At 33.7% G+C, this 18451-nt stretch overlaps 1 protein-coding gene across 3 annotated transcripts in view; it reads left to right on the top strand.

The window, feature by feature from the left end:
• Positions 1-18451, top strand: part of PPFIA2 (PTPRF interacting protein alpha 2) — a 473921-nt gene that overhangs the window by 83813 nt on the left and 371657 nt on the right. The gene's annotated exons all lie outside the window — the stretch shown is intronic.

The raw sequence follows: 18451 nt of genomic DNA, 5'->3' as shown, positions 1-18451 counted from the left end.
AATTTAGTACCCCCCCATTGTTAAAGATTTATCTAGAATATATTACTGATGCTATTTAATAAAATCATTTTTAGTCCCATATAAACCTTATGTAGAACAGTCTAAGTAGAGGTGAAATGGTAATAGTATCTAGTGTTACTTCAGTCATTTAAGAGTAAGACATTGAATGGAGTTGTTGTTCTTGCCCCCAAGTTAGAAAACTGAAAGTCAGATTATATTAATTATAACCTAAACCCATTTGAAGTTTTATATAACTTTTCCTTTCTCTAAAAAACATCTTTATAATAGGTCGTCTAAATACTATTGTCCATTTCTAAAGTTATGTCTTTTGCATAAGTGTTTACAATATATTACCAAAATTATTCAACAATGAAATTTTTATTGGTAAGAAATTCAAGGTCCTTTACTTCCCCCTCATTATACAGAATGTATAAAGTGCTGAATGAATGGCGTCTTACAATACATCACAATGGTGCAGAGCTGTGAAATAATTTCTTTACCAGTAAAACAGAAATCTCAGGGATATTTTTAAATGTGTTATATTAAAAAATTGTATTTTTTTTCCTCTGGGTATGCATGTATTATTTCTGAAGCATGGGAAAAAAGTGAAGTTTATATTATTTTAAATAGTATACATGTACAAAAAGTTGTGTACATTTGTAAATGTAATTATAAATAAGTTTGCATACCTGGAAAGAATAAATTTGAGGAAGTCCAAGAATATAGTTTACATTAATATTTTTAACAATAAATGTTAGCAAGTTTCTTTTTGAAAATTCAAGCAGTCTCAGTTTCAATACTGATAATGAATGGGAGTATCATTCATTTATGATTTTCAGGAGCAATTCAAGTTTTATGATGGCTTTCTTTCTCTGAAAAGGATTTCAAGAGGATTTTTTTTTAATTCAGAAAGTGAAAATTAATTGATTCAGTAGATAGAATTTACAGATTTTTCTAAATCACAGTTATTTTAAGAACTCTTCTATCATTGAGAAATGTATTAACAGTTTAATATTACCTTGAAACTGCTTTTGAAAAACTGTATCAGACATAGTCTACATTTAGCATATGTTTTTCATTCACAAAAATTGGATCACAAGTTAACTTCCAGTGTAAAAACATAACATATATTTACGTATAAAAATAAAGTGAAAGAAAACGTATAATTAAAATCTAAAGGGTAAAAATATCAGTAAGTTAAATAGTGCTTTTTATATACCATTTGCCATAGTGTTTTAATTTTTTTTCTTGGTTTTATTTGAATTCCAGTGTAATTAACATACAGTTTATGTTTCAGATATATAGTGATTCCACATTTCCCTACAACATCCGGTGCTCATCACGACAAGTGCCCTCCTTAATCCCCATCAATTTCACCCATCTCCACCCCTACCTTCCCCCTGGTAACGAGCAGTTTGTTCTCTATAGTTTGTTCTCTGTAGTCTATATAGTCTGTTTTTTTATTTGCCTCTCTCTCTTGTTTTTTCCCTTTGCTCATTTGTTGTTTTTTAAGTTCCACATATGAGTGAAATCAAATGAATTTATCTTTCTCTGACTTACTTTGCTTAGCATACTTTCTAGTTCCATCCATGTCATTGCAAATGGCAAGATTTCATTTTCTTGTATACCTAAGTAACATTCCTCTGTGTGTGTGTGTGTGTTTACCCCACGTCTTTTTTTTTCCTAATGTTAATTTATTTTTATTTTTATCTTTTTAATACAATTTATTGTCAAATTGGCTTCCATACAACACCCAGTGCTCATCCCAACAAGTGCCCTCCTCAGTGCCCATCACCCACTTTCCCCTCTCCCCCACCACCCATCAACCCTCAGTATGTTCTCTGTATTTAAGAGTCTCTTATGGTTTGCTTCCCACCGTCTGTGTTTGTAACTACTTTTTTCCCCCTTCCCTTCCCCCATGTTCTTCTGTTAACTTTCTCAAGGTTCACATATGAGTGAAAACATACGATATCTGTCTTTCTCTGAGTTATTTCACTTAGCATAATACCTTCCAGTTCCATCCACATTACTGCAAATGGCAGGATTTCACTCTATCTCATTGCCAAGTAGTATTGCATTGTATATATAAACCACATCTTCTTTATCCATTCATCAGTTGATGAACATTTAGGGTCTTTCCATAATTTGGCTATTGTTGAAAGCGTTGCTATAAACATTGGGGCACAAGTGCGCCTATGCATCAGCACTCCTGTATCCCTTGGGTAAATTCCTAGCAGTGCTATTGCTGGGTCATAGGGTAGTCTGTTTTTAATTTTTTGAGGAACCTCCACACTGTTTACCAGAGAGGCTGCACCAGTTTGCATTCCCACCAACAGTGCAAGAGGGTTCCTGTTTCTCCACATCCTCACCAGCATCTGTTGTTTCCTGAGTTGTTCATTTTAGCCACTCTGACCAGTGTAAGGTGGTATCTCATTGTGGCTTTGATTTGTATTTCCCTGATGATGAGTGATGTTGAGCATCACTTCATGTGTCTGTTGGCCATCTGGATGTCTTCTTTGGAAAAGTGTCTATTCATGTCTTTTGCCCATTTCTTCACTGGATTATTTGTTTTTTGGGTGTGGAGTTTGGTGAGTTCTTTATAGATTTTGGATACTAGCCCTTTATCCGATATGTCATTTGCAAATATCTTTTCCCATTCCATCAGTTGCCTTTTGGTTTTGTTGATTGTTTCCTTTGCGGTCCAGAAGCTTTTTATCTTGATGAGGTCCCAATATTCATTTTTGCTTTTAATTCCCTTGCCATTGGAGATGTGTTGAGTAAGAAATTGCTGCGACTGAGGTCAAAGAGGTTGTTGCCTGCTTTCTCCTCTAGGGTTTTGAAGGTTTCCTGTCTCACATTCAGGTCTTTCATCCATTTTGAGTTTATTTTTGTGTATGGTGTAAGAAAGTGATCTAGTTTCATTCCTCTGTATGTTGCTTTTCAGTTTTTCCTGCACCATTTGCTAAAGAGACTGTCTTTTTTCCATTGGATACTCTTTCCTACTTTGTCAAAGATTAGTCAGTCATACGTATGTGGGTCCAATTCTGAGTTGTCTATTCTATTCCACTGGTCTATGTGTCTGTTTTTGTGCCAATACCATACTCTCTTGATGATTAGCTTTGTAGTAGAGGCTAAAGTCTGGAATTGTGGATGCCTCCTGCTTTGGTCTTCTTCAGTGTTACTTTCACTATTTGTATCCCACATCTTCTTTATCCATTCATCAATTGATAGACACTTGGGCTGTTTTCATAATTTGGCTGTTGTAGATAATGCTGCTATAAACATTAGGAAGTATATAGAAATACAGGTCTACCTTAAGAAGCAAGAGATATCTCAAATAAATAACCTAATATTACATCTAAAGGAGCCAGAAAAGGAACAACAAATGAAGACTAAAGCTAGCCGAAGAAAGGAAATAAAGATTAGAGCAGAAATAAATGATATAGAAGCTAAAAAAAAAAAAATAGAACAGATAAATGAAACCAGGAGTTGGTTCTTTGAAAAAAATAATAAAATTGTAAACCTTTTGCCAGAATTATTAAAAAGGAAAGAGAAAGGGCCCAAATAAATAAATCACAAATGAGAAAGGAAAAATAACAATCAACACTACAGAAATACAAAAACTCATAAGAGAATATTATGTAGAACTAAATGCCAGCAAATTGGATAACCTAGAAGTGGATAATTTCCTAGAAACATACAAAATACCAAAATTGAAACAGGAAGAAATAGAAAACTTGAACAGACCAGTAAGTGGCAATAATAAAAGAAAATCTCCTAACGAATAAACAAAAGTCCAGGGCCAGATGGCTTCACAGGCAAATTATACCAAATATTTAAAGAAGAGTTACTACCTGTTCTCTCAAATTGTTCCAAAAAAATAGAAATAGAAGGAAGACTTCCAAACTCATTAGATGAAACCAGCATTACCCTGATACCAAAGCCAGGTAAAGACTCCACTAAAAAAGAAAACTATAGGCCATTATCCCCAATGAACATGGATGCAAAAATTCTCAATAAAATACTAACAAACTAAATACAATAATACGTTTAAAAAAATCATTCACCATGATCAAGTGGAATTTATTTATGAGTTGCAAGGGTGGTTCAATATTTTCAAATCAATCATTGTGTTATATCACATTAATAAGAGAAAGGGTAAGAACCATATGATCATTTTAATCGATGCAGATAAAGCATTTGACAAAGTACAACATCCATTCATGGTGTTTTAAAGTTTAAAAAACATATTAAAATGTAAAAATCTGATGAAATTTCTTATGAGGGTGTCCAGGTGATCAGTTGTCAGACAACGTTTAGGAAGACCAGGGTAAGATCTAAACCACTCAGCTTCAGAGAGCCAAGAGGATTTTGGATACTGAAGACTGGGGCACAAAGCACAAATATTCCTAGACAGATGTTCTAGCTGCAGTTGGTATCTGGAGAGCTGTGGTATGTAGTCATGTGAAACCAGTATTGTGATGGATCACTGTCTAGCCCGTGAGCCAGAGCCAGAGGTGTTGACCAGCCCCACTCAAGAACCAGGATTTGTCCCAGCCTATGGGCTAATTCTAATCTGCAGCTAGAATTTAGTAGCTCGACTTGGCCATAAAACTTAAGTTTAATGACAGCAGACCCATACAGACTAACACACACAATGAGGAAGGTTTCTCTTCTTAATTTGGTTTAAGAAATGTCTGATTATTAATTAGCTGTTTGCTTTCTTATCATTTTTGATTCTTTTTAAGGGTCAATATGGGCAAAATCTGATAGGGACAAATCCTAAACTACATGAAACACATTTTTGAACATATTTCACTGTAACATACGCATTGGTTAAATGCGGAAATGTCATGATATTTCATAGTGCTAGTATCAGTGTTTGAATTAAGTCTACCTCATTGCCTCATCCAGAACGTATAGCAGTAAAACTGGGGCTATGCAGTCCCTTCCCTGTTTTTCTTTCTGTTTGTTACGTTGGAGTAACAGGATCTATAAATTTGCTTCTTACAGAACTTAGTTCTTTTCATTGTTCTGTTTCCTTTATCCAAATGCTAATGGTTCTTTTTATTTCTAAAGTATGGTGAATAAGTGGATGCCTATCTAAGCCATATCCTTGGGTTTGATATGTACACCATCCTAAACATTCTCTAGCTTTATTAATTTTCTCCACTAAAGAACCAGAATTGTACATTCCATATTTTGCTTTTTTCTGTTCTCATTTTAATATCTTCCTGATGGTTCTGAGCAATTTGGGTAAATACTCCATAGAATTTGAAACAAATTTATTTTCTTGAGGGTGGTGTTTAGACCAGGTTATATATTTTTCAAGTTCTGAATGGTCTTAAATTTTTAGTCTCCAAAACCAATTTTAATTTGATTATTCAAAAAATGCCAGTGTTCTACTTATTTGCTTCAAAAGATAAGAGAATAAAAAAAGTAAATCTGAGTTGTGATATAATATAGTTTATTTCAACCTAGACTTTATATTGCTATATTACATGCTTTAATTCTTCTATTTATTTATTTGAAATTCAGTGTATATTTGAGTATACACTATGTGTTAGACATTCGTTTAGGTTTTGGAAATAGTGATGTACAACACACAGTTTCTCACTTCAGAATCTTATGATGTAGTGGAGTAGACAGGTTGGTAAAAACAATTCCAGTGTAAACTAAACACAGGATGAGATGAAAATGAGTAAGATAATTCATATAATCTGATTGTTAGAAGTGAAAGGGGCTGGAGAATCAAGGAAGGTGAATAGAAGAGAATACTGCCTAACTTAATAAGTATAGGATAAGTTGAAGTTTGCCAACTGAGGAGAGTGGGCATGGCATTTTAAGCAGAGGAAACAGTGTGTGTGCATAGGTCAAAAAAAGTGAAAATAACTTACTGTGGCTAGAGTATGAATAAGCTGGAGTGTTGGAGGTAATGGTGAAGATAAAAGGCTAGGTTAGGCCAGGGCAAGACATGAGAAATTTCATGGAAGGAATTTGTTTTCTATAGTAAGAACCATGAAAAACCATTAAAGTCTTTAAACAGGAGATCACTTAATCAGCTCTGTCAAACATTTTTTTTTTATTCCACTTGTAGAGTGATTTATAAAAGTCTAAAAAGCAAGAGAACAAGTGAAAGGCTCTTGCAGTCATCCAAAAGAAAGATAATAAAAATGATAACTGCAGCATGTGTGTGTGTGTGTGTGTGTGTGTGTGTGTGTGTATCCCACTAAATTATAATACTCATAGAAGGCCATATCTCAAGAGAATGTCAACATTTTGAGTGAAACACTGAATGATTAATATGAACCTATAGAGTGGCAGTGAGAATGGAGAGGGATGGACCGATTGATGAGTTAGTAAGGACACAGTGAATACTCACGAATAAGGGGTTGTTCAGAGAGGGGAGAATGAGACATACTGAGAACTTAAGGCTGACTTTGTTTTGGCAATTGAGTGAATGGAAGACAAGAATAGAGACAAGAATACCATGAGGTAGTGCACTTTTAGAGGGGGGATGATGAGTTCAGTTTGGACACATTAATTTGAGCTGACACAGTTGGGAATGTATGAATGATGTTGGAATTTCTAGGTGAGATCTCATTTAGAGCCATTGATTTGGACATGTAGAATAGTCAGTAATTGAAGCCATTGGAGTTGATGAAGTTACCTCCAAAAAAGGTATTCCAAGTGATGTTCATTGTAAACTTCAGAGGAAGAAAAGAATTTAAGTAATAATCAGAGGAAAGGGAAAGATCAGAGGGAAAGTAGGCCTCAAAAAAGAGCAGAGATGGGTGCAAGGAAGGAATACCAGGAAGCTGTGGAATCAAACATGCTAAAGTCAAGAGAAAGTGGTGATAAGGGTTACTAGCAGTTTCACGATGTTGAGAGTTCAAGGAGAACAGAGTGCCCATTTTATTGAGCCACAGGAAGATAAAGTGTTCTAGGTGAGAATAATTTAAATGGAATTAACTTGGGTAGAATCACATTTCCAGTGACCTGAACGATAAAATGGAAGACTTGGATTCAGTGACTACAGAAAACAATCTCAAAGAGCTTGATTATGAAAAGTGGGAGGGAATAATACCTGATATAGGTTATGAGGTCGAGTGTGTTGAAACATGGAAAGCACATAAAGCGGGAGGAGAATTTACTGAGGAAAGATAAATTAATTGATAGAGCACAAGGTGAGGCAAAAAAGCAAGGACTCCAGCGCATATTATGGAGAAAGAGCAATGTGTCTTCAAATGTGAAATGAGTGAGAAAGAAAAGATTGTTTTCAGAAATATGTTTCTCAAAAACATTCACAGGTGGAGGTCTTAAGAAGCTGAAAGTTTCCATTTAATAGCTTTTATTTTCCTCACAAAGTATAAAGGTGCTAATTAGCTGATAGTAGCAGGGAAGAAAATAGAATAAGGAATTTCAGGAATACAGAGATTTATCTAGCCATTATGGATTATGGGAGAACTATGTAAATCACAGATGGATTACTGGAAAGTGTTAGGGGGCCACATGTGGTTTTAGGCAGTGAATTTGTAATGATTTTAAGTGACTCAAAGGTGTGTTTTCAAAACAGTGCTCAGGTGTTGGAGGGGAGAATGCCTGCAAGCATTTTAATTTCAGGTTGCTCTGCCAGACCATTGCTATGGAAGGGCAATGGGGCAAGATAATGGAGAATGTTAGCAAAGATGCCGTACAGTCTAAGCTGAATAAGAATTGCAGTGGAGATAGGAAGAAATTGATAAAACAAGAGGTTCAAAGTTCTTAATAAATTTGAAAAATAGTTGCAGTGGGTGTAGGGAAAAGGATAAAAGGTTATGGTGAGAGAGTAAGATGCTTGATTTAAGCATTTCAGGACCCAAACATTGCCAGGTCTAATAAGATCCAGGTTGTGGTCATGGGAATGCGTGAAGTGCAGAGGGAATGAGGCTCATTGAGTTTGAGGATGCCAAGACAGTGAGGGACCAGTGTAGGATGATCATTTCTGTGAATCCTGCAATCTTTCTTACTACATTCATTCCCTTGATAATCCCAACCTATTTGACAGCTTAAGTGGCATCTAGGAACTGATAACTGAATAATTTACATTTCTACACTGGGTAACTTTCCTGAACTTTAGACTTGTGTATCCAACTAAATGTTTGACATATCGTCTTATACACTCAAAAAAGGAATTTAAAGCATGACAAATTAAAAATTGAGCTTCTGATCAGCTCTGTCGCTCTCTACAAATTTCCTGCAGTTTTCCCCATATCAGTTAATGGCTACTATTTCAAAAAAATCAAGACCTAGAGTCATTTTACAGGTTCTGTCTTCATAATTTATGTAGAATCCAACCAAGTCTCACTACCCCTAGAAAACTATCAGCCTTGTCAAAGCCATCATTCTTTCTCATGTGCATATGCTCAGTGAACCAAGCAGGATAAGTTTGTTAAAGTCAGATCATGTCACATCGAGGCTTGAATCATTGTTGGCTTCCCATCAGAATAAAATTCCCAAAGCTAGTGAAGTAGCTTCTAAGACCCTTTATGACTTCTCTCATTACAGTGCCTCTAGGAACTCATCTACCTTTTTATTTTTCCAAAGGTCATTCCACTTTGGTTGTACTAATAATTTGCTACTCTTGACCCAGGCAAGCACTTGCTATTATTTCTTCTGCCTGCCATGCTCCTTCCCCAGATATCACCATGGCTTACTCCCTCATTTTCTTTACGTTTCCCTTAAAATGCTATTTGAACAGAGGGATCATCCGTGAACACCCAATATTCTTTTCCTTGCCTCTATGTGTTTACTGTTAGTGTTCTTCAACTAGAATACAAACTATATGGTTAGGGTCTTTGTCTCTTTTGTTCAGTATAATATCCAAAGATCTAGAAATAAAATCTGTTATATGAATTCTTCAATATAGATTTGCTGAATGAATAAGTAAGAACAAACACATTTTAGGCACATGATTTATATGATTATATTTGTGTGCTTAAAATGATTACTAGAATACTGCACGGAGAAAGAGATTAAGAATGTTATAAAAATTCTGTAATGAGATTACACAGTTATACTATGATAGTGGTAGTAAGAATTAAAATAGCAGAGTTAAAACCTTAAAAAAAAACAATATTGGTAGAACTTTTTGGTGGGGAAGGAAGTGAGACTCATGGATAAATTCAAAAATTGGCCACTGGGGGAAAAATAACAGCAATATAAAACCAGAAGGATATATGTTTGTATACTGTGTATCTTATTTATCTTGTTTACTATCACTATATAATAATTCCCCTTGAAAGAAGAATGCTTCTCTCTGGCTTATAGCCACATTTTCAATGCTTTGAACATAGTGGGCCTTCAGTAAGCATTTAATGATCAAATGAATGAAGCAAGAGTAGTAACGCTAAAGGGTCTTCAGAAGGTGAAACTGTGAACCAAGTATTGCAAACTTCAGTATAAGGGAGGAAAAAAAGGAGACGTAGTATAAAAGATTAAAAAAAAAAAAAGAAACTTCCATTGTTGATTCAAAATACTATTTTAAGCTCCAAAACATATACTACTAATGATAAATATCCCCACATTCTATGGAGAAGTGCTAGACATACTCACCACAGACTTACTAAGTAATAATTACAGTAATATCAGTCCTGCCACTGTGAATGATCACCTTGATTCTGAGAGATGACCAGAAAGGAGTCAGCAAAATTTCAGCTGTAGGGAGTGCTACAGGGTTTTTACCCTGTGAAAGAGAGAAGGGTGTGCTTCTCCTAAATCAAATGAAGGTGAGCCCAAAACAGTGACTCAAAGAAGGACCCAATGGCATCTGCATGTTTCGATATTTATTCAGTAGCTAAATCAGTATGTGGTTCCATGGAATAGATGTAAAGTAAGGAGGGAAAGAAATTAATGTGTATCACTTGGATGCATAACCAGTAAATTAGATATTTGCTTCCTATCTAGTAAACTTGAATGGCAGAAGCATGATTAGGACAATGGAAAGGGGTCTTAATAGGAGTGGCTGTTACAACTAGAGTTTGTTGTGTCAAAGATGCATGAGCTTCTCATGGACCAGGTTGATGAGGTAGAAGGATAATGGAACCTTCCTAAGATGGCTACTTTCTACCACAATGGGACCCAGTATTAAGAATTAAAAGAATGTCAAATATTCTGCCAAAGATAGAAGCTGGGATATGAGGGGAGGCAAGTGGTTAGTCATGAAGCAGATAACAAAATGCCTGTGTCAATGAACTGTGTAGCATGGGACATCCCCATGGGAGGATGTCCAGGGAATTCCCTAATGAATCCCAGTTTAAAATTTTAATATTTAGGCACCTGGCATATATAAGTCACCAATCATATAAGACTTGGCCTATTTTTTCTATTATCTCTTTCATACCCCTGTCCTAACCTAGAAGGAAGGTTTGTGAAAAAGAAGATAGGTGAAAAAAAAAAAAAAAAAGAATCATTTCCCTCTTCCCAATATGAGTTCCTCAGTCCTAAATCGGACTGATCAATTGAGTTGAATAAGAAAAAAAAGTTAGAGAGGGAGGGCACCAAACCATAAGAGACTCTTAAAAACTGAGAATAAACTGAGGGTTGATGGGGGGAGGGAAGGAGGGGAAAATAGGTGATGGGCAATGAGGAGGGCACCTGTTGGGATAAGCATTGGGTGTTGTATGGAAACAAATTTGATAATAAATTTTAGGAAAAGAAAAAAAATAAAGTATTCCAAATGAAACAAACAAACAAAAAAAAAGAAACTAAAGTTTTGATACAGTCTTAAAATCCAAAATAAGACTTTTCTTATAAGGAATATGCTCAAGCTCAAGGAGTTAGACATAAGGAGGGAATATATGACAAAGCTTATTTAATGGCAAGGATGGATGAAAAATGAAGTTGGTATTTATTTAGATCTGTTACCTGTATGCAGTTACTCATTTAAATTGAATTCAGCTCATTAAATAAAGTCATTTATATTGTGGAAAGACCATGACATTTATAGCTATTAATGACAAGGAGGGGTGAAGCAGGGGGTTTACTCGAAGTGAAGATGGTTTTACTTGAGACTGGAGAAGTAATGGATTAGAAATTCTAATGGCTTTCAAGAAGGATGCCAACTTTACCTTCTGAAGTGAGCTGAGAAATTATGAACAGAATAATCTTAGTGCTACCCATGAAGCCATATAAATTCATTTCAGTTAAGATGAAGCGATGGTGATCTCCTTCAACAAAGTGATAAAATACACAGGAAAGATTATTTACTATAAAATAGGAATTTCAGAAGGCATGATGAAAAGTTTGAAGGGAAGAGTGGAAAGTAAGATAAAGAGCAAACAGAATACTACAGGATAAATATGCTAGAGAGACTTGGTGACTTAGAAAGGTTAACATTTTGTGTATCCCCTAAAGATGAAACAAGTTAATAACTGGCAGGAAACGTTCTGTAATGATTCATACCAAGTGTACATATAGATGCTGCTCAGACTGTAATTTACAAAAAATAAACTCTCTCTCTCTCTCTCTCTCTCTCTATATATATATATATATGTATATATAGACATAGTCTCTCTCTCTCTGTCTCTGTCTCCCTCTCTCTCTCTCTCTCTCTCTCTCCCTCCCTCCCTCTCTCTCTCTCCACACACACACACACACACACACACACACACACACACACACACACACACATTCAGCAATGTAGTATACAAATTACATTTTTTGTAAATCTATACTTGAATTGTTTTGTAATCCATGAGAAAATAGCATAAGATGTAGTAATTTAGAGTGTGGGCTCTGGAAAATGGCCTCAATTTGAGTTTTGGCTCTGTCCCTTTTAGGTATGTGTAATTTTGACCAACTTATTTGAAGTTACTTACTTCATTGTGCTTCAGTTTCCTAAACTATATGATGAGGGCAAAAATGTAATCTCTTTCATAGGGTGGTTATTTTTTTTTATTTTTTTAATGCTTATTTTATTTTATTTTATTTTTGAGAGACAGAGAAAGACTGGGCATGAGCAGGGGAAGGGCAGAGAGAGAGGGAGACACAGAATCTGAAGTAGGCTCCAGGCTCTGAGCTGTCAGCACAAAGCCCGACGTGAGGCTTGAACTCACAAACCATGAGATTATGACCTGAGCCGAAGTTGGACACTTAACTGACTGAGCCACCCAGGCGCCCCCACAGGGTGGTTATATGTAATGAGATACCACATACAGAATGCTTCAGATAGTGTGTGGTATGTGCAGATCCTCAGTGTTTACCATCGTAATTTTTATATAAGTGAAAGTCTTCATTAAGTAATATGGGGTCATTGCAAAGAATTGGCTTAGAGTGTATGCTATATTTTAATTGGAGATGGAAAAGCAATAGTCTGTGTAAATTATATTTAAATCAGTCCAACCCAATAATTTGATGAACTCCTAAGGATGTTCTTCTTAAGACGTGGGTATATACCAGGGTGGATAGGGAATAAGAAAGAAAGGAATCTGTTTCATTGCAATCAATTAATATTTTTAACTTGTCAGAAAGGGTAGTTAAAATATTGATGGCATGAATATGTAGCCAAAATGCTGAAAGTAGTTCAGATGCAGAAATTTTATCATGAGAGAAATGTGATTTTTAGCATATATGGTACCATGATTCCCATGCTCTGTTATTTCCTACTCATTAAGGCATTACTGATTAGAACTCTTTAAGTAAGCGTTTATATTTCAGCACAATCAAACTACTCACTTAAAGGGGACATTAGAATGTGGCTTCCTATATTCAAAAGCATGTGGTAAGTGTGAAAGTGAGAAAAGAGATGAATTATAGACTAACATCTGAAAGCTGGGTTTGGAATAATACTGAATGTAGGAAGCATTTATGAGGTCTTTCAGCATATTGTTTCACTAATGATTAATGTGATAAGAAATATTTTAGAAATGATTTCCCCAGTGTAGGTCATTATTTGAGAAGCTCAGGTAATGAAACAACTCCTTGTTGGAAATAGAGTCTTGGTATTAACTGTTAATTTTTAATTTTAAGAAAAAAGATTTTTGAAAAAAATTTGAGGGAAAACCAAAGTTTTTCATGTGAATGAAAAAGACAGAAGTAAAATAAATTATGAACTTACATTATTGCAAAGATACATTATTTTTGTTAATAATAATATTAAACATTGGAAGATATACTGATATATTCTGTTTTCTGATCATATGAAGTTCAATATAAATTAATGCACTTATCTTTGCTCTCCGAAATACCTTTTTCCAAAATAGTAATATAATTTCAACCACAGACATTGTACCTATTTATATTTTGTTCTTTTGTTCCTGCCTTCTTTTCTCTACTATTTATTTTTATTATACATGATGTGTTTATTTGTGTATATGTACATATGTATATTTTTATATATAACATATGTAAACACATATATAACATATATAACATATGTACTCATATATATTTATATATATATACTTTTCCTACAAAAAAAAGAACATATTTTTTAGTCTGAGTTCTTAGCTAAATAAGAGGCTGGTTTCTAATTAGATTGTTATTATCTAACACAATAAAGTGGAACTATTTTTATTTTTGATCAAAGATACTTATAATTTAGGATGTTTTTCTGAAAAGACAGATGGACGAATACAGCTTTTTACATATAATTGCTCATTAAAATGTGAAAAATATAAAGTAAAAATAAAGGTTTATTTAGAAAGCATATCTGTAATGCCTGTTGTGTACTTAGTGCTATTCTAAGCACTTTAGAAAAAATATCAAGTCAGTGCAATAGATTTTTGCACTCTAACTGCTTAGCAATTGTTTCTTTTTAAAACATGTTTAATAAGTATAAAAAAGGGTATATAGATACATAATTATTTTTGTATTATATGGAATAATTATGGGAAATGTGTTTTTGGGTATTTGATTTTCATTTTTTTTGGAAGACTGTTTTGAAAGGTAAATGTTAAGCCAGGTCTTAAAGAGCTAATTTGCATTAAATTAAAACTTATTTTCTGGATGGAAGGAAATCATCCTCGTATCTAAAGTAGTTCAATTCTATATATAGGTTTTAGTAACTAATAAAGCTGGCTGCTGCAACTTGGTTTTTAGATACCCTTTTCAAAAGTGTGTGTGGGTAATTGTTTTTCTAGGAAGCCCCAGATAACCTCCACGTGCCTTGTAGTTTAAGAACTAAACATTGGTTCACCCTCAGTGAGACTAGGCTCCTGGATGATGCTTGCTGGCCATTCTGGAAAGTGGTTCTGATTGCCCCCAGGGGCCCTCTAAGAGGAAGGGTCTGGTGGGCAATTCAGCATAGTTTGAGGTGACAGGACCTGCTCAGATCCAAGGCTGCTGCTTTTGCTTTTCCAAGAATCCCAGTTAGGTGATGTTCTACCTTCTTTGGAAAGATGAAAAGGAGCTAGTTTTCTAAGAATTTACCCCCTTTACACTTGTGTTATTTATTAAAGTTTTACTGGTAGGAAATTGCAAACTCCTCTGGCCAAGATCTTCCCCTTTTCCCTCATTGGCCTCCAGGGGACAGGAGGCTGCCTGAAAGCTTGCTTGCCTTCTAGCCCTACCGCAGGAACTTGTGTCTCTGTGTGAAGGAACATTTATCTGGAAGGAAAACCACTTGCTCTGACTGGTCTTTATAACCAGATAAGTCTTTTTCAGATGCACACAGTCGGGGAACACGAACCAGCAAAATGCAAATGTTTGAAATTGCATGCATATCCTTCTTTCAATTAATATTAATTATAACCATGGCAGGAGCTTTAAAAAGGAATCTGCTGGTATATTCATAACAAGTTAAAGTTGAGATTCTACAGAATTCTTACTTTCAGTTAAAGTCTATCTATGTTGCTTCAAGAACACTGTATGATAGGAATATGTCCTAAAGATTTTATGATAGGCTATTAAATTATTTTTCGAAAAGATATTTGAAGCTGTTGAAGTATATTTAGAAAATTATAAGCATTATGGAAGAGTGGAATGTTAAAATACCAGAAATGTAATATTTGACAAAAAGAATTCACCAAGATTTTCTGAAAATTTCTAAATTGTGTTCTGGCTACATAACAAATTCTGCAGATATTTTTTATTTCACTAATAGAAATCATTTATATTTTTATTGGAATTTTATGGAAAAGCCTGGTTATTTTCTCTACTTTCCCTTTCTTTTATCACAGATAAAACTAGTAATCCACATAAATGACTATTTTATCTCTCTATAGACAGTTCTCTCTGCAAACTTTATTTATTTAAACATTTTTAAAGTTTATTTATTTATTTTGAGAGACAGGGAGAGAGAGAATCAATCCTAAGTAGGCTCCACGCTGTCAGTGCAGAGCCTGACACAAGCTCGAACTCACGAACTGTGAGATCATGACTGAGCTGAAGTCAAGGGTCAGATGCTTAACAGACTGAGCCACCCTGGCGCCCCTCTCTCTGCAAACTTAAAAAAAAAAAATCTTCCTGTTATGCCTACTCAGAAGCACTGGATTTCATTTAATTTATATTACCATTCTCTAAAAGAGAAAGAATTTAACTATAATTTTACATTGCATCCTACCTCATTATTCTAACTTTTAAATAAAGGTATTTAAGTAATTGAATTACATTTAAGTGGGGAAAAATGGTCAATTTGAGATAAAGATTACCTGAATAATTTTTTTTAAGAGTTATGGGTTTACAAAATAAAATTTAAATATGAGAATAAAGAAAGGTTGAAACTATAATGATAGAAAATATGTACCATATAATACTAACTAAAGAAAAAAAAACCTATGCAACTATATAACATCAGAAAATAATCTTTAAAAAATTGCTAAATATAAAAAGGGAAATACTTTAAGAATAAAAATTGATAAAACAGGAAGACAAAAAATTTTTAATTTTATGCACCTAATAATGTAGTCTTAAAAATAGAAAACAAAAATTAACAGAAATAAAAAGATAAAAAAAATCTATTATGGTGGAACATTTTAATATTTTTCTTAGTACCTGGTTGAACAAGAAGGTGAAATCTGTAAAGGTAATGATAAGTTGAGCAATATGAAAAACAAGCATGGCCTAGTGGTATATATAGGGAGCCTAGTGATATATTTAGGGAGATATATCTCCCTAAATATATACATATACATATATACTATATATATATACATATATACATGTACATATATATACATATATACTAGATTTCTCCAAATTAACCAAATGTGTGTCATACAGGAAGACTCCACAAATTTCAAAGAATTGAATCAGTTGTAATATTTTCTTATAATAGCAGAATTCAGCTAGAAATTAGTAAAAAAGATGAAATTAAAAAATTAGAAAATACTTATGTTTTTGAAAAGTATGGCAGCTAAATCTAAATAACTCACTGGTTACAGAAGAGTTGAAAAATTAAAAATTTTTACATTCAGTGATATTGAATACTGCATATTGAAACATGGAGGAGGCAATTAAAGCCCCACTTAGAAATTTACATTTATATATATTAGAAAAAACAAAGGCTAATAATCAATGATGTAAATATTCATCTTGTGAAGCTATGGGAAAAGAAGCAAATAAAACCTAAGGTTTATGGAAAATAAGAAATAATGAATCAAGTAGCAGAAATTAATAGAGTAGAAATATTTAAAAGTTACAAATAGAGCTTGTAATTGGTTTGTTGAAAAATTATTAATGCTAATAACTCTCTGGTGGGTTGGTAAAATAACCAAGTGAGAAGGTGCAAATAAATTAAATATAATAAAAGGAATTTTGAACACAATTTATGCATATGAATTTTAAATTGTAGATGAGATGAGGAAATTGCCAGGGAACCACACATAGCCAGTTTAACACAAGAAGTAAGAAACACAAAATACTTTTACTATGAGAGAAATCTACAAATAAAAATCACACAAAGAAAATTACAGGACCAGATGGCTTCACCAATGGATTCTACAATCATTCAACAAAGGAATTATACCAACTATTAAAAGCTTTAGAAGACAATTAAAAAGAAAAGAACACTTTCCAAGTCATTTTATGAGGTGTATTAGTTTTCTATTGCTGTGTAACATATTACCACACCTTCGATGCTTTAAGCAACACACTTAATTATATCAGGTTCTGTGGGTCGGGAGTTTGGGAATAGTCTAGCCGGGTATACTGGTCAGGGTTTAACTGGAGGTGATCAAGGTGTGTGCTAGGCTGCATTTTGTTATGGAATTGGGCTCCCTCTCCAAATTCATGCAATTGTTGGTATATATGCCTATATATACATATATACAAATATACACACACATATACACGTACATATGTAACAGTGGGAGTGACATCCTATTACCTTTGCCATATTGTTTAGTTAGAAGCAAATCGCAGACACTGCCCATGTTCAAAGGGAGGGGATTAAAGAAAGGCTGAACATGGGGCCATCCTAGGGTCTGCTACATGAAGCCAGAGAGAAAAATCTTAAAGCAAAGCCTGAAAAATTAACCTAAATGTTAGCTAATTAAATGAAGCCATACATAAGGATATGACATCAGAAACTAGTTGGGTTTGTTCCAGAAAGGGAACGTTATTTTAACTTTCACAAACCAATGAATGTAATTCATCATATAATTGTATACATAAGTATAATATGTGCAGATTTATGTGCATATTATATACATACATAAGTGCAGACAACATGTAGATAAAAACTAAGTACTTATTTAAAATGGTATATTCTTATATATCATATTCTTATATATCACATATATATAACATATGATTCAATATCATTATATGTTAATTATATGATTATTTTTATGATAAAATGTCAACATTCTAGGAATAGAAGTGAACTTTCTTATTCATTAATTACTCCATCCTTGTTTTATTCAAATATTTATTCAACAACTAATATTCATCAGGAACTCAACTATTTTCCCTGTCCCTGTGTGCTCATAAAGATCACTCCCTTTAAAGTATTGGCAGCTCTTCATATTCGTTCACTATACTTATCCCATGTTATACTTATCAAAGTACTTACACATCAGAAGTACACACAAAGTACTTTACACTAATCAAAATTTACATCTGAACTTATTTCTATTTGATAATATTTTTCCTCCTGTCCTTCCTTCTGAATTTCCTTCCTTTTATTTAACCAAACTTAGTAACTCTTCCTTATCTTTCCATATTTAGCAGTTGGAGTTGTGTCCAATTTTCAAGGTTTATTTAATATAACTAGTCCCCTTTAATAGATCACACACATATTTTTTAAAACTATGAAATGAACGAAATGAAAATTTTCAAGGAAGTATGACTTAGTTTGATTTGTTTTTAAAGTGGAAAGAAGGCAGATTATTACAAGTAAATTATGTAAAATATACTTCCCAGATAATTAGGAGTATGGAAAAGTTTGCAAACATGAAGGTATTATACACAAAGTATAAAAATAGCATTATATTCTTTATGTAAAATGATAACCTGCTCCAGAATGAAGACT

The sequence above is a fragment of the Lynx rufus genome, unplaced genomic scaffold (assembly GCF_022079265.1).
Source record: "Lynx rufus isolate CCGP_SWC_20201006 ecotype Redwood Valley unplaced genomic scaffold, mLynRuf1.p SCAF_7, whole genome shotgun sequence".
In the NCBI taxonomy this organism is placed as follows: Eukaryota; Metazoa; Chordata; class Mammalia; order Carnivora; family Felidae; genus Lynx; species Lynx rufus.
This window is presented reverse-complemented; position numbering and strand designations above follow the sequence as displayed.